The following is a 25,902-nucleotide window of genomic DNA, read 5'->3' as shown; positions in this document are numbered from 1 at the left end:
TTGTTAATTTTTATCAATTAGGTTAGAAATTGATCATCCGCTCATGTTTGGGCCCCACTTCTATATAAGGACGTACCCTCTACATGTAACTGACCCTTTTTTGATCAATTAAAAAATTCCCTTTTCCTTGTGTTTTGGGTCATGGCTAGGAGAGAGAGAGGAGAGAGAAATTTGGATGAGTACCTTTAGGTCTCAAAGGTAACTCTCTCTCTCCTCTCTCTTCTTTCTCTCTTCTCTCTCTCATCTTTTTCTCTCTTCTTTTTCTATCTTCTTTCTCTCTCGTCTTTCACTTTCTTCCTTCTGTCTCTTCTTTCCCTCTTTTGTCGTGCACGACAGTGAATACTGCTAAGAACGAATTTCTCTCTGTTTTCTCTCTCTCTTATTCTTTCCTTTTTCTCTCTTATTCTTTCCTTTCTCTCACTTCTTCTTTCTTTTCTCTCTCTTCTCCCTTCTCTCTGTCTCCTACGGTAGTGAACACTGTCGAGCGCAACCTTCTCTCTGTTCTCAATCTTGCATGGTAGTGAACACTGTCGAGTGTGACCTTCTCTCTTTTCTCTTCTCTTTGTCTTGCATGACAGTGAACACTACTGAGTGTGACCTTCTCTCTCTTCTCTTTTATATGTCTTGTATGACATTAAGAACAGCCTAGCATGACTCTCTCTCTCTCTCTCTCTTTTCTCTTCTCTCAGTCCCGCACAACAATGAATGCTGCCGGGCACGACTCTCTTTCTTTTCTCCCCCTTTCTATCCTGCGCTGTGGCATAGACTTCCAAGCAGGTCGCTTCTTTCTTTCTCTTTCTCTGCCTTGCATGACAGTTCATGCTACCGAGCAGATTCACTTTCTCTTCTCTCCTCTCTCTCTCTCTCTACTGCTTGTTTGACCAGAGGGCAAGCTGAGTCTTGTGCTGCTATGTCAGTCTTGTTGTCGAGCAGTTTAGCTGTCGTGCAAGTCTAGTTACTATGCCTGTCTAGCTGCCACATTAGACTAGTCGTTGCACCAGACTAGCCACCATGCCAGTCTTGTCGTCGAGTAGCTTAACCATCATGCCGGTCTACTTACCGTGACCATCTACCTACCGTATTAGACCAGCCACCACACCAGTCTTGCCACTGTGCCAGTCTAGCCGTTCGGTTAAACTTTTTCTTTCTCTTTCATCTTCTCTCATCTCCTTTCTCTTTCCTCTCTCTAAAGAAAACACTTCGCTTTCCTCATCTTTGAAGGGTTTGGGTGAAAAACAAACCAGCCTTCGTCTCTCTTTTCTCTTTAAAATATACATTTTCTTCGGAGGACTAGTTGAAAGACATACTAGCCTTCATTCTTTTTCTTCCTTTCATTTCCAAAATACATATTACCTTTGAAGTACTGAGTGAAAAGCATACCAGCCTTCAATTATTTTCTTTATTTCTTTGAAGTACTAGGTGAAAAGCAGACCAGCCTTCAATTTCTTTCTCTTTATTTTCTTTGGAGTACTAGGTGAAAAGCAGACTAGTCTTCAAACTCTTCTTTCTTTCTTCTTTTCTTCTCTTTTTGCTTTTCTCTCGCACTCTGTCTATCTCATCTCTTTTCTTTCTTTCTTTACTGTAACATATGCACTAAGAGTCCCTTATCAAGGAGACGCCGTAAGGCTGTCAAATTGACACGGACTCCATCATGCTATTTTCTATTTTTTCGAGTACACTCACACGTGTGTGCTCGCTATATGAAAAGGTGAGGTTCTCGGACCCACATGCCTGTATTCTAATGTGTGTGCTAGTTTGCAGGTAAGAAGAAATTAGCAAAAGGTGATTTCGAATCGACCACTGGACAAGAGGGTATTTTACGTGATCTAAGAGGGCACCCATGCGAGTTAGTTCGAGCGTGTCACGTACCCACATGAGGTAAGTCCCGCCTCTCAACTAAATTCCACTCTCACCAGTTGGTATTCCTGCTCGCGTACTCCTTACGCAGTTCACGAGAGAGCGATCTTAGGTCCGGAGTCCAACTCAAACCCGGAGCCATGCCACCAGGTTATTCCAACTTGAGTCTGAGATCGAGGCATCTAACCAATCACATGATAAGTTTCGAAGCCGCATCACCTGCGACCCCATCTCTCTCTCTTTTACCTCGCATAGTAACTCGAAACCGTAGTAGACCTGCGGTCCTATATTTCTCTCTACGCCTTTCTCTCTTTCATCGTGTGATAAGTTTCAGAGCCGCAACACCTGTGACCCCGTCTCTCTCTCTATGCCTTTCTCTCTTTTGCCTCGCGTAGTAACTCGACACTGCATCAGACATGCGTCCCTTATTTCTCTTTACGCAGTACCTGCGACCCCAACTCTATCTCAGTGTCTTTCTCCCTTCATCTCACTATTCTTCATACGCTCGATTTGATACCTCCTAGAGTAGGCTCAAGAGTCTTAACACTCAGATCACCGCTCTAACTTCCTCTTCGTATAGTGGAGTCGAGTCGCGAGAGATACAGACGCTCTTGCCCTCACTCACTCAGGTGGAGTCTGATTAGATGCCTTGATCTCGCCCTCCAGATCTGAATGATTTGATGGCATCCGTCTTGGGTTTGGGGGAACACGGGACTTTGAGTTGGTTCTCTTGGGAACCTTGCTCAGGAGTGAGGGCGGGTATACTAACTGATGAGAGAGGAATTTAAGGTGGGTTCGGGACTTACTCGGGCAGGCTCGTATGGATGCCCTTTTAGATCACGAAGAAAGCCCCCTAGTCGTAAAAATGGTTCGAAATTGCCTCCCTTGGTCTGTACTCTCATGTTTCTGCAATGGCACACACATGGTTAATTTACAAGACCAGTGGGTCAAATGACCTCTCCTTATCTTTGGGTAAATACACGTAGGCATGCACATTTAAAAGAAAAAAAAAGGGTAAGAGGAGAGGTGAAAGAAGAAGAAAGAGATAGAATAGAGGAATAGGGAAGATAGGAATTTGACTAGGTCGCTAGACTAACATAGTAGCTAGACTAGTAAGTGATTGATCTGACATGGTAGCAAGATGGGCACGGTAACTAGATCGGCACAACAATAATACTACTAGGTGAAAAAACGATCATCGACTGGGCTGGCACGATGGCTAGCCTATCGTGGCAGTAAGGTGGGCATGGTGACTAAAACTGGCACAACGACAATACTGCTAATCGATGAGACTACCATGATAATGCTTGACTTAGCCTCCCTTGATCAAACGAGTGGGAAAGAAGAGAAGAGAGAAAAGAAAGAGAGAGGGAAAGGCATCCACAGTACTACCGATGTTGTGCATGTGAGAAAAAGAAAGGAAAGAGAGAGAGAGGAAAAGAAGAAAAAGGAATAGTAAGAAAGAAGAGGAAGGGGGAAGAAGAGAGAGAGAAAAGAGAGATAGGGAATGCAGATGAGAATGAACTTCCACTGTCCATGATAGAGGATAGAGAAGAGAGAGAGGACATGGACGACGATAAGCATTCGTCGTCCATGAATAAGGACAAAAGAGAGAGAAAACATGGACGACGATAAGCATCTGCTGTTCTTGACAGACGAATTAAGAGAGAGAAACATGGACAACGATGAGCTTCCATTGTCCAAGACAGAGAAGTGAAGAGAGAGAAAACATGGACAGCGATGAGCTTTTGCCATCCATGACAGAGGAATAAGAAGAGAGAGAAGACATGGACGACGATGAGCTTCAATCGTCTATGATAGAGAAGTGAATAGAGAGAAAACATGGACGATGATGAGCTTCCACCGTTCATGACAGAGGAATCAAAAGAGAGAGAAGACATAGACAGAGATGAGCTTCTTCCATCAATGATAGAGGAGAGAAGAGGAAAGAGAAAACAAAGATGGCGATGAGCTTCCACCGTCCATGACACAATAATTAGAAGAGAGATGAAGCATGGATGGCGATGAGCTTTTGCCATCCAAGACACAAGGGAATAAGATGAACTTTGATAGAGGCTCCGCCCGTCACTTGGGTTAAGGCCTGACCCGCTATCTATGCCATAAAAGTAGAAAGACATCACACCCGGCGATAGGCTCCGCCATGCATGATTAGACAAGAAAGAAAGAGAAATAGAGAGAGAGAGGGAAAGCGAAGAAACAGAAAAGAAAGAAGAGAGAGAAGGATAGTAAATAATGAAGATCAAAAAAGAAAAAGGAAAGAGAGATATAGATGAGACGAGAGAGAAAGAGAGATAAGGACATAGAGAGAAAGAGATATAAAAGAAAAGGTGAGAGAAAGAGATATACAAGAAGAGGAGAGAGAAAGAGAGAGATGAGAGGAGGAGAGAGAATGAGAGATGAGAGAAGGAGAGAGAAAAAGAGAGATGAGAGGAGGAGAGACAAAGAGAGATGAGAGAAAATTACCTTTATCAAAGGGTACCAGACATTTTCTTCTCTCTCCTCTCTCTCTCTAAGACGTATCCACAATTTGAACGTGAAAAATCTCAAATTTTATTGATGAGTATTGAAAAATCAAGGGTTCTAGAACAATTGTGTTTAGCATGTACTTATATAATTGGGCATAAACATGGGTGTATGCCCAAAAACTACCTAAATTGATGATAATTACAATTTAATTGAATTAAAAGAAATTCTAAAACTGGGTGCAAAAGGACTGTTTTGCCCCTGCCCAATAATAGATGAAATTCCAAAGCAGTTCCTACTGCTGCCCTAAAACTTGCGTGATCTTCCATGGATGATTCAGGGTTGCTCTGGAATTCGTTTGGATAAAAGATGATTGTTTCCTTGTCGGGCTTGGCATGACGATCGATTTGATACCAACTTCGAGCCATGGATCGCGTTTTTAGCCCATGATCATGGGACTAAAAATTTGTATAGATGTTGAAAACTTTCGATTTATAGTGTGCTTGTTTCTTGATTTCTTTCTTTGTTTTCTTTGCTGAATTGCACTGAGCATGCCAGCATGATCACGTTGCAATGAACGCAACTTGATTTAATGTCCGGACGAAGATTTCGTTGTTTTGGGCTTTTGGCCGGAATTTAAAAATCTGGTGGCCAGAATCTATAGAAACTTTGACGCCTTCATATGCCGAATCCAACCGTTCATCGTCCGTATGTGGGTTTTCGACCACAGATAGCCCCGAACCTTACGTACATAATGCAGTTGGTTTCGTGTTGATCGGTTTACAAGCGCCGTGATATGGCTCCTGAGCGAGGTATGTTACTGCTGAATTTTCTCTAACTATCTTAATGAATCATCAACTTATCTCTAGTTTTTCTCCCTTCTCGGGTATCGTCACAGTCGTGTTACATATCAAAACGCTCGTCTTGATAAAACGAACATGCTCACCAAATTTGAGAGCTATCGGACTTAAAAAGAATAAGATATGAGTTTTTGAAGTTGCTGCTCGAGTCTGTGCACACCAACCTCATTTAATGGAGATTGGTGCAGGGAGGCCGCATGGGAATAGCGTGCACCCTACCCCTTTTTAATGTTTTACTCATAACTTTGTCTTGGAATGTCCGATTAAGCCAAAATTTGACCCATAGGGGTTTTTGACTGTGTCGATTCTAATGGCGGTGGTCCCATAGCTATTTGACCCATTGAAAACATAGTTCTAATTACAAGGTCCCTTTTAGGTTGATAGAGGTGAATTTTTCTGAAATTGTTTCTTTGTCTGCACTACTTTAGATATGTCGGATTGAGATGAAACTTGAGATGTGACCTTCTGGCATGCTTAGGAAGATTCTGACCAGTTCTGGGGAAATTCTGAGACTGTCAGGAATTCCGTTGTATGTTAAGGCTTTAACTGGCTTCTCTTTTATTCTGCATCAGGACTCAAGATGCTAAAAAATGTGTTCAAGCATCTTGCCCCGTCGAATGTTGTGCTTCAAGAGAAGTGAGAAGGACAACATTCAAAAAATTTTCTTCGGCTTTATTACTTTCTTCTTCTTAGCCTCAGAACCACGTGAATGCCGTGGAGATTCACGCAATGCTGTAACTAGGATGCTCAGACATTTGAATGCAATGTACAGGTCCATCCGTGGAGAATTTAGGGGGAGAAGAGACTATTTTGAGGGATCATATCAAATTCCTCACCCTCACATGGGTTGTTTGTGATTCTGAAGTTGAGGATTTTGTACGGACCTTGTTGGTCAGAATCAGGCCCACTTGGCAGTCGAGTGCCATGCTGAAGGACATTTTTCCCATTGAGTCTGGCCTTTTGTATCCTTTGGTGTGGGTCCACATTTCGAAGATTTTGTTTGTTATGGATAATTTGTTGAAGGGCCTTTGGTTGGCGCCCATTTGTGTTGTGCACCAGATATTCCGTGGTAGGTAGAGTACTTCAGTTTATCGAGGTGATCGGCTTTGGGTATAACCCCTGCCCACTGCTAGCAGTTTCAACAATCAAGATACCTCAATTCTTTGTTCGAGGCGACCCTTGAGGATTCAATCCTAATTGTTGCATAACAAGTCCAAGGTCATGGCTGACTTGGCTCTCTTGGGGCGTCTTCAACATCTTTGAAGTGCGTTAGCGACCTTGTGAGAATAATGCTCTTCTTCATGAGACTGGTCTTGCCTTCTTGGTGAGTTTTATTTCCTTCGAGTCATTTTTACTAATGGACTCAGGTTATCAGAATCTTTCCTTAAAGATCGTATTTTTTAGGTCTTGGTATTGTGACACCAGGGATTTTTCTCTTTGAAATGTGGGCTGGATCCGCCTGTTGAAGCGAACGCCGCATCAACCTGTTTATTGGTCCAAGCACCGTTTGTGGGTTTTCACTTGGACTTGGGAAGCAGCACCGTAGGTACGATTTTTGCCAACTTCCTTTTTTATTTGGGTCTCTTTTACCCATGACCTTTCGGCCATGTCCACCCTTATATTTCCATTTTTACTCACAATGCCCTTTGTGGGTTTTCATCGTGGTTGGGTTTTTATTCACGAAACTCTTTTACTCATGGTTTCGTGACCATGTCTGTCCGTCATTTTTACTCATGACATTCCCTTGTCAAGGTATACACCATGCCCGTTATTTGTTTTTGTGAAGGCGTCTTTAGGGTCATGCCTTTGGGACCTATGCGAAGCCTTTTAATGTCATGCAGCCAGGACATGCACTACAGTTTAAGGTCATACAACTGGACCATTGTGGAGGTGAATGGCAGTCTGTGGAGTTCATGGAGTGAGTAAGGTGGAAAGTGGTGACCCACTAGCTGACGGTGAGTATAGATGGCGGGATGATTCACCGTTTTGTGAGCACGAGTGAGACTCACTGAGGAATGATGAATGATAATGAAGGAAGAAGGGTTTAATGGGATTTTAATGTAATGAATGGACTCATTGGGGGGGTAAATGAAAGTGATGCACACACGAACGGGTCGGTTACGAAATACATGTATGAAAATGCACGTAAAGGGCATGTGCGCATGTGTGGGGGAAAATTTAAGGTCATGCTTCTGGGACCTGTGCAAAACAGTTTTAACGTCATGCGGCCAGGACGTGCACTATGGTTTAGGTTCTTATAGCTTGGACCGTGGCTATGTAGTTTAAAGTTATGTGGTTAGGACCATGCAGTTTAAGGTTGTGCAACTAGACCTTCACTATAGTTTAAGATCATATAGTTTGAACCATGGCTATGCAGTTTAAGGTCATGCAGCATGGACCATGGCTGTGAAATTTAAGGTCATGCAGCACAGACCATGGCTGTACAGTTTAAGGCCATGCAGCATAGACTATGGCTGTGTAGTTTAAGGTCATGCAGCACAGACCATGGCTGTGCAGTTTAAGGTCATGCAGCACGGACCATGGCTGTGCAGTTTAAGGTCATGCAGCACAGACCATTGTGTGGGTTGCCATGTAGGTGGAGCTCCATGGGGAATATGTTTGTGAATAGTAATTTGACTCCCTGGTGATAAAATGATTAAGGCCAGCAGGGGTTTTAGATGAGAGGCAAACTTCATTGGGGATTAGGGGACGAGTATGGCTTTTTAAGATGAAAGATGGGACTCCATGAATAAGCTCATTGATGGTAACTCAACACCCGAGGATAACACAGCTTGGTGAGAGACTGACCCACAGGGGATTTAAAGGGGTAAGCATGATCGTAACTCTGCTAGGGATCAATGGGCTGTAGTACAGGTGCAGTTCCTACTGAAGATGAGGAACATTAGCCTGCTCTTGACTCCATTGGGGATGACCAGTCGTGGCTTAGATGGAACAACCTAGATGCAACTCAACTGGGAAACACGAGTCACATCCTGGGTGCAACTCCACTAGGGATAGTGGTAAGACACAAAGAGTAGTGATCAGGTTCTAGCATGCACAACGCTAGAACATGCGTGGCACTAACATGAGGAGTATAACACACACAATAGTAGGCTTGAGAAGTAGAAGCATTGACACGTACAACATTTTAGCATGGGCGGAGGCAACACACGCGACGCTAGCGTGTGCAGTGGTAACACATGTAGCAGTAAACTTGGAAACACAGCCGGTTCTGAGCTTTGAATAACACGGACGGTGTTGAGCTTTGAAAACACAGCCAGTGTTGGGTCCTTGAGAGCATCGCCGGAGCTGGGTTGTTATGAACATAGCTAGTGCTAGGTCGTTGAGAACACAGCCGGTGCTGGTCCTTGAGAACACAGCCGGTGTTGGGTCATTGAGAACACCACCAGCACTGGGTCGTTGAGAACACAACCGACGCTGGGTCATTGAGAATACAACCGACGTTGGGTCATTGAGAACACAGCCATCGCTGGGTCGTCGAGAACACAGCTGGTGTTGGGTACAGGTTAGTGTTTGGACCTCGAGTTCAAGCTGACTCGGTCCTGGTCCCTGTTGCTTAAATTTTCATGGGAGGCGGTAAGCCTTCATTCGGGCCTCTAGTCTGAGCTCGACCCGGTCTGGTCCATCGTCGTTTGGCCTTCAAGGACCTGGCTGGCATTCCTAGTTTACGAGGGGCACTTCAGGGAAGCTCTGCCTATATAAAGGGCGTAAACCCCATTTTTCCATTTTACTAAGGGTAAAACGACTAAGGCAAGTTGTTTAATCAATGAGAGAGAGTATTCAGCAAGAACTTCGGCGAGCACGCAGAGTACTCGAGTGAGGTTTACAGGAGTTTACCGGCAAGCAGGGAAAGGTTTTGGCTGAGAAAGGAGAACACTGGAGGGAATGCAGAGGCATTCGCGAGGTTGACGAAGTTTGCCGGCAAGACTAGCGAGGTAAACAGGGAGTTTGCCGGGGAGCTTCAAAGACTTTGGTCGTGGTTTTGGGGGTTCCAGATAAGAGGAAAAAAGAGCGGAAGTTACAGTAGGGGGCTTCCTGGGGATTTTCATTGGTTTTTGGTGGTCTTTCGACAGGGTGCAAGAAGGGGAAAAAGGGGCGAAGTCGCAGCAGGGAGCTGCCTGGGGATTTCGGCTGATTTCTGGTGGTCTTCCGACAGGGGTGCAAGAAGGGGACAAATTTTTCAGTTGGTTTTCAATAGGAGAGGGGGAGTTTTCAATGGGAAACCGAGAGGTCACGGGGTAAAAAGAAGGTCATCGGGAGGTGATTAGTCGTTGGGAGTCAAAGGGTCGCATTGGGAATTCTATCCGTTGTAGAAAGACAAGGAGTCTAGAGAAGGTGCGCAATCACCGGGGAGACGAAGAGTCTTAGTGGAAGAAGCACGGGGGAACCAAGGGTCACTGGGAGGTGAATAGTCGTAGTGTCGAGGGGCCTTGAAAACACAGTCAGCGCTAGCCTTAGGATACACAGACAACGCTGTGCCTCAAAAACACAGCCGGCGCTAGCCTTAAGATACACACCCATCGCTGTGCCTTAGAAGCACAACCGGCGCTATCCTTAGGATACACCGCCGGTGCTGGGCCTCAAAAGTGCAGCTAACGCTAGTACCGGGCAGTGCTAGTCAGTGCCTTGGTCGCATGTGGGTAGCAACATGATGCGTCTGGCTTTAGTCGTTCACGGCTATTGCTTGCTCGATCCTTTGATGAACGACGGTGAATCATGTTCTGCTATGATTATGCACAACGATGATTAGGGTTGGCAAAGGGCAGTAATCAATCGTGAGGTGTGGCTTGCGACGCCTGTTTGAAGCCAAGTCCTCTAGCACGATTATGAACTTCATGTTATTCTGTGGAAGGGCCCTCATTGTGAGAAGGACATGCTCTCCATCATAGGCTAGTTCCTTGCCAAAGAAGTCTTCTTTGAATGTCTGTTATATCCCATCAAAGTGCTTCCACCTTTTCCTATTATGAAGGCCACTTTTGGTCTGTAACCATCCTCTCTGCCTCAGATGCAAGAGCGACGCTTTTGATGGTGAGAGAGAATTTTGGCTTGTAACCGTCCTCTCCTTGGATGCAAGAGAAATGCTTCTGTTGTGAGAGCAATCTTTGGCCTGTAACGGTCCTCTCCTCAGATGCAAGAGCAATGCTTCTGATGTGAGGGAAATCTTTGGCCTGCAACCGTCCTATCCTCAAATGCAAGAGAAATGTTGAGGGATCAACCGTCTTCTTTTCCTCGGATGCAAGAGCAATGCTTGGGATCAACTGTCTTCTTTTCCTCAGATGCAAGAGTGACATTCTACTGTAGCTAATTTCTTTTGCGAGTGGTGATATTGCATGATGGATTTGTAACCTCCCTAATAATGGGATTTTTGGCTTGTAACTCCTTCTTGTACAATAAAAGAGTTAAACCTTGTTTGAATTATCTTGCTTGTCGTTTTTTTTTTTTGAACTCTTTGCTATTGCGCATTGAGTCTGCATCATGGATAGTATTTCTTTAGGTATCGCCCATTGATAGGGTGCATTGCCTCCTCTCCTTTAGGATGTGCCAGTATGTAAGCTCCATTTGGCAAGACTTTCTTGACTATAAAGGGACCTTCTCACTTAGGTTCAAACTTCCCTTTGCTTCGCCCATGCATAACAATTGGCCTTCTGACGGAAAGAACTAGATCCTCATAGATGAATAAGCGGTCTTTGACTGACTTGTCAACGATCCTCTTCATTCTCCCCGGGTTGAGTTTGTGGTGCTGCTGAGCTTCCAACCTCTTTTTATCGCGTGCATCCAATTATTGATACCAAAGTTTGACTTTCTTATCTTCGGTTAGTCCTTGATGTATAGCGACACGTAGTGAAGGGATTTGAATTTCAAGGGGTAAAACTGCTTCACCCTCATAGACTAGGGAATAAGGAGTGGAATCAGTGGCATTTTGCGTGGTAGTGCGATAAGCCCACAAGGCTTCAGGAAGCTTCTCATGCCAACTTTTCTTTGTCTTTGATAACGATTTCCTTAAAACGCTGCACAGGATCTTATTGAAAACCTCGGCCAATCTATTGGTCGAGGGTGGTACATAATTGAGTACTTCTACTCGAAATCGAACTGGTTAACTAAGCGATCGACGTGATGACTTCTGAACTGAGGGCCGTTGTCAGATATGATCCGGTCTAGCACTCCGAACCGATATATGATGTGATGTCGCATGAAGTTAGCCACCGTGGTCCTAAGAACTTGCTTAAGGGGGACCGCTTGAGCCCACTTGGAGAAATAATCTATTGCAGCCAAAATAAAGACATGACCCATTGCCGAAGGAGGGCCAATATGCCCGACAATGTCCATACCCCATTATGAGAAGGGCCATGATGCCATTATAGGGTGTAAGGGCTCTGGAGGCTGATGAGCAAGGCTCGAGTGTATTTGGCACACCTGACACTTCTTAGCATAGTTTAAGAAGTCAGCAATCATCAAAGGCTAATAGTACCTCAATATGTGTATCAGTTCATAGAGCTTAGGGCAAGACTGATGCGATCCACAGATGCCTGATTGTACTTCTTTCAGAACCTTATTTGCTTCTTGCATGTCCACACATCTAAGAAGAATACCGTCAAATGACTGTCTGAAGAGAGCATCTACTTCAAGGAGGGTATACTTGGTAGACATTCAACGCACATTGTTGCACTTGGTACAATCCTCCAGGAGTCTACCATATCTTAGAAAATTAGTGATGGGCTCTCTCCAATCTTCTACTTGCTTGATTTTTGGGCATATTGGGTCGAAGAACTCCGGTTCTTGGTTTTGAACTTTAGCTCCCTGACTACGTGCCATTTTGTGTTCATCCTTGATAACTTCTTTAGCTGATAGAAATGCTCTGAATGGATAATGAGGGCACTCGGAGAAGATATTTCTCTCATCATCCATGTCTACTTCAGTTCGCAATTCAATATATCTCCACTTTGCCACCCAGACAGGCGTGGGCTCTGATGAAGATAATTTAATTATAGCCCCGAGTTTTGTGAGTGCATCAGCCTGTGAGTTTAGCCTCCAGGGGATGTGACTCAAGGATACATCCTCAAACTAGGCTATATACGATTTTACAGTATCATGATAAGGTTGAGAGTGTCTTTTCTTATGGCATAGATCCCTTTAAGCTAGCGAATGACCAACTCAGAGTTGTCATAGATCTTGACGTGCTCCACATTTGGATCGAAGGCTATCTCCAATCTAATTATAAGTGCCTGATATTTTGCCTTGTTATAGGAACCGGCTTCAGTGAGAGAGAAAGAAAGAGGCAATACTACTCCGTTTGGAGTCAGGAATACCACTCCGGTGCCTCCTCGATCAGATTGGAAGGCTCTGTCGAAATACATCTCCCACGCATGAGCAAGTTCGACACATAATACTTCTTCATGGGGGAGGTCACTTGATAAGGGAGATTCCACTGGTATAGGGTGTGTTGTGAGAAAATCAGCCAAAGCTTGGCCCTTGATGGGATTTTGTGGGATATATGTTATATCGAATTCTATCAGCAATAATGCCCAGTTAGCAAGATGTCCCGACAGGCATGGGACTGTCATGAGAAACTTTACTGGATCTGCTTTTGATATAAGTCTTACTTCATGACCGAGTAAGTAGTGGCAGAGCTTTTGTACTGCAAAGATTAGGGCTAGGCACATATTCTTGATAGGGGGATAATTCTTCTCGGCCCCGTGCATCCTGCAGTTGAGATAGTACAATGCAGTTTCTTTCCCTTTGTCATTGTTATGCACCAACAATTCCCCGAGCAACTCGTTGAGAGCGGTCACATACAGGATGAGGGGTTTTCCTAACACCGGTGTTGAAAGAACTAGAGGATGGAGTAAATAGTGCTTAATGTCATCAAGGGCTGCCTGACATGCTTCGTCCCAGATGAATGTGGTATCTTTCTTTAACAGGTGTATAAAGGGGTTACAACGACCTGAAAGGTTTGAGATGAACTTGCAGATATAAGCCAAATGTCTTGGGAGAGATCGCAGTTCTCGCAATGTAGTTAGTGACAACATTTCCTGGATCACCTTGATCTTGACTGGTTCAACTTCCAATCCTCGGTGTCTAACAATGAACCCCAAGAAATTTCCTGAACACACGCCAAAGCGCACTTCAGTGGGTTCATTTTGAGCTGATGCAGGCGTAATCGCTCGAACAACTTTTCAAGGTCTCTCATGTGAGCGTCTTTCTCTTCGGATTTACCACCGAGTCATCTACACAACTTTTCACCTCTTTGTGCATCATGTATTCGAAGATGGTCGTCATTGCTCTCTGACATGTGGTGTCAACATTCTTCAATCCAAAAGGCATCATTGTGTAGTAGAAGACCCCTTTTGGAGTCAAGAACGCGGTGGCTTCCTCATCTTCTAGTGCCATACATATTTGATTATACCCAGAGTATCCATCCATGAAGGAGAAGGTTTAGCAATGAGTAGTAGAATCAATGAGCATCTCTGTGAACGGAAACGGGAAGTCAATCTTGGGGCAGGCAGTATTTAGGTCACGAAAGTCGATGCAGACCCTAATTTAGCCATTCTTCTTCTTGACTGGAACAACATTTGCCAGTCATTTTGGGTACTTGACTTCACAAATGAAGCCGACTTGCCTGAATTTAGTCACTTCAGCATCTATCTGCATTTCGAGGTTAGGTCCGAACCTTCTTGATTTCTGCTTGATGGGCTTGATAAAGGTATCGATGCCGAGATGGTGAACCGCGACTTGAGGGTCCAAACTAGACATCTCATGGTAATGCCAAGCAAAGACATCGCGATTTGCTTATAAGAAGGCAGTAAAGTTCTCCTCTCTTCTGAAGATGAAAGTGGGTCTAGGGTAGGCTTCATCCCATAGATTTAGCTCCTCGAGTTCATCGGCTATGGCTTGGCCGCTTTCTTCCCATCCTTCTGAGGCCTCCTGTAACTCCTCATCATTGGTTTAAGAGGTCTTTTCATTAACCTCAAGTGCATAGATCCATGATCCTGACATCTCTGCTTCTAAGAGGTCTCTAGGGTAGGTCATGATCTTTACTCTTTTCTCGAACAGAGGGATAGACGGGTCAACCTCAAACATGGACAACATATCAGGTTGCAGGAGTTTGATTTGAAATTACAAGGAGGTTGAGATTCGGCAATTACGGGAGCAGAGGCACCTTAATATGAATCACTCGACTTTTGCATGGGTATCTGCAATGTTTGCCCTGTGCTAGCTGATACTTCATAGACCTGTACCATGTGACAAGCTTCTAGAGAATAGAAGCTCTGCCTTCTTGATTCTCCCAGCCTCTGCTCAAAGTTGGGCTCAAGAGGCCATAGGGGTTTCTTTGATTTTGAGTTCTTGTGCTTCTTTGAAGAATATGGCTCCTCTTTGGCTCGAGCAGCCAGGGTGTCAGCAACTGGTAGGAATCTAGCTGCCTGGGCTAGCATTTTCTTCAGCCGCATCTGATGCATCCTGCTTATGTTGGTTCCTTCAAGTTCTCTGTCAAGAGACTCAAAGTCTGGACATTTCAAGGTTGTACCTGTAAGAGACATAGAAGAAGAAGGATGAGAAGAAGAAGAAGAAGAAGAAGAAGAAGAAGAAGAAGAAGAAGAAGAAGATGGTTCCTTCAAGTTCTCTGTCAAGAGACTCAAAGTCTGGACATTTCAAGGTTGTACCTGTAAGAGACATAGAAGAAGAAGGATGAGAAGAAGAGACATAGAAGAAGAAGGATGAAAAGAAGAAGAAGAAGAAGAAGAAGAAGAAGACGAAGAAGAAGATGGTTCCTTCAAGTTCTCTGTCAAGAGACTCAAAGTCTGGACTGATGATAAGCATAGTGATTCGTGTGGGTATCGAGTCTGGCCTGATCAGGGAATTTGGTCTCTGGGAGCTCAATTATGTTTTGTTCGAGTAACAATTGGAGTAGTGCAGGGACCCATTCCTTTTCAAAGGGGTATACTTTGTTCTTATGTCTGATCTAATAATCATCTCGATTAAGGTTCATAGGTGAGGGTACTTAGTTGTACGACTGTTGTTGCTCACCTACCTGAGGTGCTGTCTTTGCTGTGCTTACCCCTTTTAAGAAGTTCAAATTTCGAGAGGAACCTTCTTCGGGTCGCTTACAGTGACGGCCACACTGATCACTCATTCTATTGATTGCCCTGAGTATTGGTCCGACAGCTACCACTGCACCGATTGTTTCCTGAGCTTGCAAATTATTGTCATGACCCACTGTGGTGTTGTGACAGGCTTTCTATGAGGACTGACTTAGAGATCAGCTCTGACATGGAGGTTGGATTGGAGGCCTCAGCATGTAGAGCAATTTCAGGTCGCATGTTTCGCACACAGGTTTGAACTACTTCCTTCTCAGGCATGGGATTGGGATAGTGAGCTGCCAAATCTCTCCACCTTGATATGAATTGATCCACAGGCTCATCGAGATCTTGGGCCAAGGTGAGGTGCTTGATGGTTTGGACCTCTCTCTAGACTTCATAGAAGTGCTTGTGAAATAGTTTCTCTATTTCCTCCCAAGTATCTATTGAGTTTGGGGGAAGCTGAGCGTACCGCTGAAAAGCCGGGCCATCAAGGTTTTCAACAAACTGACGGAGAAGGAGTCTCCCGTCAGCCACTGTCTCTCGACATGTCACACTCCCTGACCTCTGCCAGAGGGCAGCAGACACGGGATCGTGACCGAAGGTTGCGAATGTCACTCAGGTGGGAGTGGCTCAACGTATAAAAACAGGAAATCAAGAGCAAACCACGAAAGAAAAATAGAATAAATCCATTCCTCAAACAAATATCAATTCAAAAGATTTAGCCATTTCATTCCTTCAATATCAAAGGTCTTTACAATTTCATCAAGGCACTAATGGCCCTAAATACACACTATGAAGTATACATCATGTTGTTGAAATCACCAAAACATACTGTGAAAGTCTTCGAAAGACTGCTTCCCAAACGTCTAAACTTCGAGCTTCAAAACCCCCAAATGACCACCCACCTTTAGCATTGATGCCACCACCTTTTACTCTGCAGTTATGCGATTAAGATGGAATGAGCTAAAAGCCTAGTAAGCAGATCTACACCATTGCATTCCAACCAGCATAACAGTGATACAATATGCAATGCACACACACACACACACACGCACACGCACACACACACACACACACACACACACACATATATATATATATATATATTCACAAGGTATAAAGTTAAAACCTCGAATATGCTTCTCATCATTATAATAGTAATATGATAATTAAAGTTCAATAGACAATGCATAAGTTACAATCACCTTACTTAAAGCAGAGTAGTAAGGACAACATATCACAGATTAAAAGTTCATGAGTAAAGCTTAAATAAGACAGGAAAACATATATATTTACTCTTGAAGTAGAAGCCACATCGGTCAGGCTAAGCCAATACTGAACTTGGGACTTTTACCCTCACTTAGGAGGGAGGACAATGACAAGTGGGTAAATCCACTTCGTAATGTCCTCACTCACGCACACAATCCCTAGCACGCTTTGGGGTTTTGATAGGCAGTGGCCTTGCAAGAAACGACCATCTCCTTATGCCCTTCTGGCAAGAGAGCGTTACACTACCATTAGGTAACCCAATGCGTAGTGCCCACATAGATCTAGGGGGCGCGACCCTCCCAACTACTCACCTCCTAAGTTCCGTCTTATCATGGGGAGTCAAAGAAAGATCATAGCTGCCGGCACCATCATTCACACAGTAGGTGGCCTTCCCAATAAGCAGCTGTCAGCACCATCATTCACATAGTAGGTGCCCATTCCCATAACACATAAGTATTGCAGCTGCCGGCACCATCATTCACACAGTAGGTAGCCTTCCCAATAGGCAGCTGCCAGCACCATCATTGACACTGTAGGTGACCATTCACATAACACTTAAGCAGCATGATACCACCTGTTACGACCCCGTCCCCGCCACCGACCACCGTACCAAACACCGTGATGGGCGATCGAGCACGGGTTTAGATTCCAATGTAACGTTTGTCACTCAGGTAGGAGTGGACTCAACGCCTCTATTTTTGGTAATTGAACAAACCATGGAGAAGAACTAGAACAAAAACTCAACTAGCAGAAGAGTAAGGAAAAACTCCACACATCAAAATTCATAATATAATAATCTTCCAAACTATTACATTTAGTTCGAGGCACCTAGACCCAATATTACACATATCCACCAAGAACAAAACAAAACCAGGACCACACAACCCACACATAAACAAGGTCTTCAAGAACACTTACTTTGTCTTTTAGCCGCTAAACATGAATTTCCAGCCTTGCACTTATCACTCCCAATCTATAAGGAGAGGAGAAATAATGAGATGAGCTATACAGCCCACTAAGCAGGTCTAGTGTCATGCATCTGTGGTGGTTCTATCCATGTGTGAAAATAGTACAGTTCATCAATATAAAGTCATAGTTTAGCATATATGCATATCAGGACAAGGCAGTGAATATGAACATTTCATTTAAATGACAGCTACCTTTAAATCCTTGCGATCATAAGAATTCGATCAGTGAAATCATTAATCAACCAATCATTGTAATACTAAACATTCCTTATACATAAAATCAACTCTTATCCACTCACTCCCTAAATCATCTACTCCTGCAATAGAGGCCCTACCCATCAGGCTAAGCCAATCCCATTGCTTAAGACCTCTACGATTGTACAGGAGGGAGGGTAATGACAAGTGGGTTAATCCACTTCGTAATGCCCTCAACACATACACACATTCGCCAGCACGCATTGGGGGTTCGATAGGCCCTTACCTTGTAAGGCATCGATCATTTCATTTCACAAATCTAGGGTGCGACCCTCTATCCTCTCCCTTAACCCGTTCCTATTATTATGCAAGTTAGGGGATATGCCATTATCTCTTTCCTTACTACTGATAAGTGTCCGATCGCATAGCAGGTAATATCATAGCAGTATCCATTATCGGTGAGTGTCCCACCATGTAGTGGCCAATTCATTACAGTATCATAACAATATCCTCCCACCGCATATTGGCTAATTCATTACAGTATCATAACAATATCCTCCCACCGCATATTGGCCAATTCATTACAGTATCATAACAACATCCACTACTGGTGAGTGTCCCACCGCATAATGGCCAATACAATGCCTCATAATGGATGAATCACATTCTCATAAATCAATGTCTCATACAGAATCATATTTAATCATAACATCATAGCATTAAGTAAAAGACATGCCTTTCATAAGCTTTCACAGGGCACATAAGCCCTCTCAGTAGCATTTGGCATTCATTATGAATTCATTTCATCACTATCGCGCTCGTGGCCCCTCTTTCTCACAAAGTGCAGTTTACACAACACCATTCACAAATCTTTATGGAATTCTCATGGAATTTATCATATTGCATTCACATTTATCATATATCATGATAACTTAGCGCCACATGGTCGTAAAATGATGTAGTGACAAGTAACAGTGACATGCCCCTCTTGAGAGGGCATAGCTCCTGATTTAGGAAGAGTTTCAGGATACCTTAAACATGAAACTTTGAGCTAATACATAGACCTTTACAAAGATAGTAATTTGAAAAGAAATTGGGGGCCATTTGATGGGTCAATAGCTTAGTACAATGTGAGCATTAGTTGCTGGAAATCTTCACTGCAACAGTGCGCAACGACATACTTGCGCATTTTGGGTCATAATTCAAAATTCGTGGGAAATTTCAAGAACATCAAAGCATGCAACTTTGATTACATTCATAAAAATTTCCAATGGTGGAAGTTTTAAGGTTTTTGGACACCGTTTTTTGGGTCAAAAGCATTGCCCAATGAGGGCCACAGCTGCTGGAATTAGCAGCAACTGTGAGTAGTCTCATGCCTCGAAATTTTAGGCCATATCTTTTCTTCAAGGAAAAGTTTCATAATGAAATAAAAAGTAGACATAAATTAGACCTACATGCCTTTCATTCGAGACAGGTTTGGTCCCATTAGGACATCATTTGGCCATCAAACACGCTGATGCAAAAACGGTCACAGTTCTGGAAATTCATATGCTCAAGTTAAAATGCTTTTAAAGAATACTTAATATTTCCTAGCCAAGCTACACTTTGGGTTTGGAACCTTGTTCATGATAAGGAGTCTTAGAGTGACCAATTTCATGAGTGTCCATAAATAAAAAGATCATATATCTGGTAAAAACAGTCATGGCATTAAGAAGCACAAAAACTAAAATTTCAGCCTCATGTTAACCCATTCATTCTTCACATTTTCATTCTATCATCTTACCCATTCTAAATATTTGTTCTTTACATAAACTATGGATGCATAGAAACTAAACCTACATAAACTATGGATGCATAGAAACTAAACCTACTTACCTTGACTTCTCACGATATCTCAAATCCTCACTCACGGCCTCCACGAGCATTCCTTAAGCTCTACCAGTGGGCTATCTTCAAGGGGCAGCAGTGAACTCCTTAGGAGGAGAGAGGGAGTAGAATGAAGAAAACTGGTTGTCAAAGGGCTTAAGTGCTCATGGTTGGTGGGATTCACTGTAGCTGACACAATCACTTATTGATCTGACATGTACGAAGCGTCGTTGACATCTACGGAGGATGTACGTTTAACCAAGACACTTCTGGCGCTGCTCTTTCTTGTTCACCCTTTCCAGTCGGTGCTTGATCACAGCCGACGTTAGGCCTTGCATTCACAGATAGTGAGGGGTTCTCTTACACAGCCGGCGCTGCGTCTTCTTCTTACACAGCCGGTGTTGAGTTTTCCTCTTACCTTTTCTTTTCTGCTCCTTCATCACTGACGACGTTAAGCTCCCACGTGCGGCAATGCCTCAGATCACAATATGCCCGCGGGTGATATGCTCTCAGTAATACGCCGGACAGTGATACGCTCGCGGCAATGCTTACGCGCGGCGATACTTCTTATGCCTTTTGCACGCCACGATACTCCTTGTTCGCACACACCATTACCAATTCTTCACCCTTGTGCGCGACGTTAGCGTTTGCTACACGAACGACACTAGGCCAAGTCACCCAGACAACGTTCATCGTCGCCCTTAGCGTCGGGCATGCGCTTCCATTTTTCTCGATTTCTTTCTCTCTCCCCACTGTCGTGAGTGGTCCGGTTTAATTGAATTGTGACCTTTACACCATCATTCACACAGTAGGTATCCAGTCACATATCACATACGCAGCATGATACCATCATTCACACAGTAGGTATCCTTTCACATATCACATAAGAAGCATGATACCATCATTCACACTGTAGGTATCCATTCACATATCACATAAGCAATATGATACTATCATTCACACAATAGGTATCCACTCACATATCACAAAAGCAGCATGATACCACATTATGATGATATCAATATTTCATCATGATAGCGGCAATATCACATTTAAGCAATATCATAATGATAGTACCATAGTAATGTTGACATTATTCCAGTTAAGCCATACAACTCGATTTCCTGCTATCAAGGGCAATGACATGCTCTCACCATGAGGGTCGTAACTTTTAGACCATTTAGAGTTTGAAGATGATTCCAAGACCAATTTTGTACTAAACACACCTATCCTTCAAATGGGATTGTTTTGAAGATAATATGGACTCCGTTTGACTTCTTAAAGGTCCAAAGAGGTGAGGGTTTACTAGCTACACCCTGCGGTGCACAGGGGACAGCGACATTCCTTGCTCCATATCACTATAACTCCCAAACTGTGAAGCAACTTATGACGGTTTCAAAATCAAGTTTAATCCAAGATGCATAAATTTCTAACAAAGCTAATTTGAAAGGATTTGGATTCCATTTGGAGGTTCAAAAATTCGCATCAACCAAGGTGATAGTTCTGGATTTTATCAAAAGAGCCCACAGTGACATACCTTTATAAAACAAAGCATAAATTTCAATCCAAAAAGAATTTCAAAATAGTTTCTAACATTCAAATTTTAGCACATTCAAATGTCTTTCAAATGGCTATGGCTTGGCAGAAAATTAATGTCGTTTGGTTGGCTAAAATCAGTGACCACAGTGGTATTAGTTAAAAATCTAGGAAAACAGTCAACAATGATATACCTTTTCATTTTGAACGATAATTTCATTTTTGTAAAGAGTTTCAATAGTGATAAAAAATAAACATTTTACTAGACTCGTACAACTTTCCCATCGCAGTGATTTGAGGTCAATCAGACCCCATTTGACTATTCAAAAGCCTATTACAAGAATACACATATTTCTGAAATTTCACAGTCACATATAACATATCTCAGGAACACACTCCATGGTCTTCATTTCATGGTGAGGAGCATGATAACAACCATTCACTCACAATGTACACACATAACATGCATTTCTCACATAATCTAAGAATCATACATTCAGTCTTAGCATCCACTTTCATTATAGAACAAAGTCCTCAAATCACATACACTTTCTTTGCTTATTTCACATGCGTAAATTCCCATGCATCCTTATGACTACCATGCAATGGTGATGAATCCACTTACCTAAATAACAATGGTGCCTTCTCCAATCCTCCTTTCACAGCTCTCACCCACCCAACAATGGCTGCCCTCCAACAATCATTTCTTCAAACCTCGTGTCTTAGAGAGAGAGAGAGAGAGAGAGAGAGAGAGAGAGAGATGAGGTAGGAATGAGTGGAGTGGGTAAGAGAAGAGGCCTAAGTATTCTTGTGGGTGGGGTGGCCGCCCATGTGGCGCCAAAGACTTCAAAATCAGGACAAGTGGCACTCAAACAACATGCATTCAATAAGTAGCATACTCAACTCATGCATGTCAGAGACACAGCCAACGCTGCTTATCTACGCAGCTGGCGCTGGGGTTTCTACTCAATCGACGCTGGTTTCTACTCAGCAGGCGCTGCACACAACCCATTCGGCGCTGACACTTTCTCCTCTTCACAGCCGACGCTGCACACAACCTAGCCAGCACTGTCACTTTCTCCTCTTCATAGCCGGTGCTGCACACAACCCTGTCAGTGCTGCACACAACTCAATTGGTGCTGACACTCAACCCAGCTGGTGCTGGAACTTTGACCTCTTTACAGCTGGTGCTGCACACAACCCAGTCGGCACTTCACACAACCCAGCCGACGCTGCACACAACTCAGCCGTTGCTGGCACTCAACCCAGCCGATGCTGGCACTCAACCCAACCGGGAAGAGTTGGGAAGTCACATGACATGCAGCTTGGAAGTGTGTGATATGCTGGGGCGGGGATGTGGTTCCATTGAATAGGGGAAACTTACTTTTCTTATAGTCTGAGGGAAATGACACTTGATCAATATATACAGCTTTTGGTAAAGCGTTGGTCCCTGTATACTCGAGATTTGCCGGTTCTTTAAGCTATGGGTTACCATAGCGTCAATGTCTTCCTGTGAGACAGAGTGAGGGATGGAATTGTCTTCTGAGGCAGGAGGAGGAGGCTGCCTTGGAGGCGCATCATCTGAATGATGGGAGTTGACCTCATGATTAGCCTAGTGTCATGTGACATCTATATGATCAATATTCTCCATCATTGCGCGTACCATGTCTTTGAACCTATTCATATGCTCTTCTTGAGAGTCGTCAAGTTCGTTTACAACCATTACACTAACCATTTCTCTAGGGAGGTCAGCCTTAGTTGCAGTTGAGGGCTTTCGGGCTTGATGGGTCGCATGTGGAAGATCGGTTAGCAAGGGGTCAGCATGCTCCGACTGAACTCGAGTCTTGTATGCCGATCGCGTGAGGACAGCTTCTCGACGGTCATGGGACCATGGCTGCTGAGTGGTTAGGTCATCTTCTACAACACTAGCTACAGTGTAGGGTTCATGGACTTCTTCTTCCGGTTTTATCATCTGAAGAAGGTAGAAGGGATTCAGATGAAGGGGGTTGTCAGAGCTGGTTGCCCGACTGTCTTGGTTTCTTCCCGAGTCAAAATTTGCAGACCCCTATCGCATTTAGCTTTGAGGTTTTGATGGACCTCATGCCAGAACTGCGATCGAGTTTGTGGCTGATCGACTCTTCTTACGCAGGAAAGAGTTGTTTCCATTCGATGAAGCAACGAGTGTGGGCCAGGAACTGGGGCCATCCCGCGCCGGGGAGGATGAAGGACTTGATCTCCCATCAGATCTTTGCCCCGAGCCTTCTTATGAGCTCTAGAGACATGACCGAGATGATGGGGCTTGTTCAAGACGGTACTCTTGGGGAAAATCTTTGAGTACCAAGGCTGGAGGTGCTTGCCTAACAGAGGAGGAGTAGGCAGCAAAAGGGTTGACTCATGTCGGTGTCTGAGTTGGGAGCAAGGGGCTGTGTGTTACGGTGACGCGTGTACACCCCTTGAAGAAGGATCATGGGTGGCATGGGGATCAGCCCGGGCTCGAGAAGGTGGTCTGGCCTTAGGAGGCCGAGAACTGCAAGCAGGTGTCTGTAAGAGAACAGGTGGAAGCCTACTCCTTACAGGGTGCGTTAGTGTGTGCTAAGTGGGAGGACGAAGGAGTCGTCTCCCATGCGCTTGGGTTGGCGTAGAAATGGCGTTGCCCCGAGCAGTGGGATGCATATGCATAACGTGTGCAGGACCTAGCCTTAGGAGGCCTGAACCTGGACGCTGACTCGAGGTGACATAAGGGTTGCCCCGAGGTGTGGCTCGAGTGGATGACCCACGATCCTTATGGTGTGTACAAGAGGTGAAGGCCCTAAGGTCTCCGTCTCGATGTGCCGAGCCTCTAAGGGTAGAGACTCGTGGTGGTGAGGGAATGTGGGGGGAAGCGTTACGACGACCGGCAGAAGCAACGAGAACTTGCTTGCCTTTTACAGAAAGGGACTGGGCAGCCTTTCGGAGGACCTTGACAATACGATCGACAAGTGACTTGCCGGTGGCAGGGTGCATGCTGTGAGGGGCAGCAGATATGCTATCGATGCAGGGTGCCTTGACAGAAGTTCCACCAGAGCTAGGAGATGAGGAGTTAGGGACTTTTTAAGTCCCTCCTCACGCCCATCCAGGTTAAGACCTGGGAGCTAGACACTGGGTTTTTTCTCAAAAGGAAAGTTGGGAATGAAGTTCGAGGAACTTATTCCCAGGGGATGCTCATGAATGCGAGGATCAGAAAATCTCAGATCCAGATAAATGGGTTAAAGAACCTAAAAGACATGTAGCGTGTGAAAACAGAAAAACAAAGGAGAAACTAGCCAAACAAGAATGATCCGACAAAGGGGTAGTACGTCCCCAATGGAGTCGCCAAGTAGGTTAGGTGCCTCGATCTCACCCTTCAGATCTAGATGATCTGGCGGCAGGTGTCTTGGGTTTCGAGGGAACCCGAGAGTTTGAGATTGCTCTCTCAGGAACCTCGCTTAGGAGCGAGGGAAGGTATACCAATCGATGAGAGAGGAATTTAAGGTGCGTTCGGGGCTTACTCAAGCTGGCTCATGTGGGTGCCCTCTTAGATCATGAAGAAATCCCCCCAGTCATAAAACTGGTTCGAAATCACCTCCCTTGGCTTGTACTCTCCTATTTCTACAATCATACACACATGGTTAATTTACAAAACAAGTGGGTCAAGTGACCCGTCCTTGTCTTTTGATGAATGCACATAGGCATGCCCATTCAAAAGAAGAAAAAAGGGTAAGAGGATAGGTGAAAGAAGAAGAAAGAGACAGAATAGAAGAATAGGGAAGATAAGAATCTGACTAGGTGTCCAAACTAACACAGTAGCTAGACCAGCAAGTGATTGACCTGATGTGGTAACAAGACGGGGAACGGTAACTAGACCGGCACAACGATAATACTACTACACGATAGAATGATCAACGACCGGCCTAGCACGATGGCTAGCCTATCGTGGCAATAAGGATGGTAAGGTGATTAAAACTAGCACAACGACAATCTTGCTTGACGATGAGACTATCATGGCAGTGCTTGACTTAGCCTCCCTTGATCAAACGAGAGGGAAAGAAGAGACGAGAGAAAAGAAAAATTGAGGAAAAGGCATGCACAGTACTATCGATGTCGTGCATGTGAGAAAAAGAAAGGAAAGAGTGAGAGAGGAAAGGAAGAAAAAAGGAATAGTAAGAAAGAAGAAGAAGGGGGAAGAAGAGAGATAGGAAACATGGACGGCGACGAACTTTCACCTTTCATGATAGAGGATTAAGAAGAGAGAGAGGACATGGACGTCAATGAGCATTCTCCGTCCATGATGAAAGAGAGAAGAGAGAGAAAACATAGATGACAATGAGCATCCATTGTCCATGATAGAGGAATCAGGAGAGAGAAGACATGGACGACGATGAGCTTCCGTCGTTCATGACAAAGAAGTGAAGAGAGAGAAAACATGGACCGCGATGAGCTTCCGCCGTTCATGACATAGGAATCAAAAGAGAGAGAAGACATGAACTGCGATGAGCTTCTGCCGTCCATGACAGAGAAGTGAAGAGAGAGAAAACATGGATGGCGATGAGCTTCCACCATCCATAATAGAGGAATCATAAGAGAGAGAAGACATGGACTGTAATGGGCTTCTACCGTCCATGACAGAGAAGTGAAGAGAGAGAAAACATAGACAGCGATGAGCTTTCGCCATCCATGATAGAGGAGAGAAGAGTAAAGAGAAAACATAAACAACAATGAGCTTCCATCGTCCATGACACAAGAATTAGAAGA

The 25,902-nt window shown here is 44.2% G+C and overlaps 1 long non-coding RNA gene across 1 annotated transcript; it reads right to left on the bottom strand.

Moving 5' to 3' along the window:
* Positions 1 to 15,998: 15,998 nt before the first annotated feature.
* LOC148780527 (uncharacterized) lies at positions 15,999 to 20,570 on the bottom strand. Its single transcript, XR_016039921.1, has 2 exons — positions 19,606 to 20,570; positions 15,999 to 16,232 (listed from the first exon to the last, which is right to left on the bottom strand). It is a non-coding gene; the product is annotated as an uncharacterized LOC148780527 (long non-coding RNA).
* Positions 20,571 to 25,902: the final 5,332 nt, after the last annotated feature.

The sequence above is a fragment of the Amborella trichopoda genome, chromosome 9, assembly GCF_054954075.1.
Source record: "Amborella trichopoda isolate Santa Cruz 75 chromosome 9, AtrichopodaSantaCruz75HAP2 v2.0, whole genome shotgun sequence".
NCBI lineage: Eukaryota > Viridiplantae > Streptophyta > Magnoliopsida > Amborellales > Amborellaceae > Amborella > Amborella trichopoda.
Note: the sequence above shows the minus strand (reverse complement) of the source record. Positions and strands in the feature narration are given on the sequence as shown.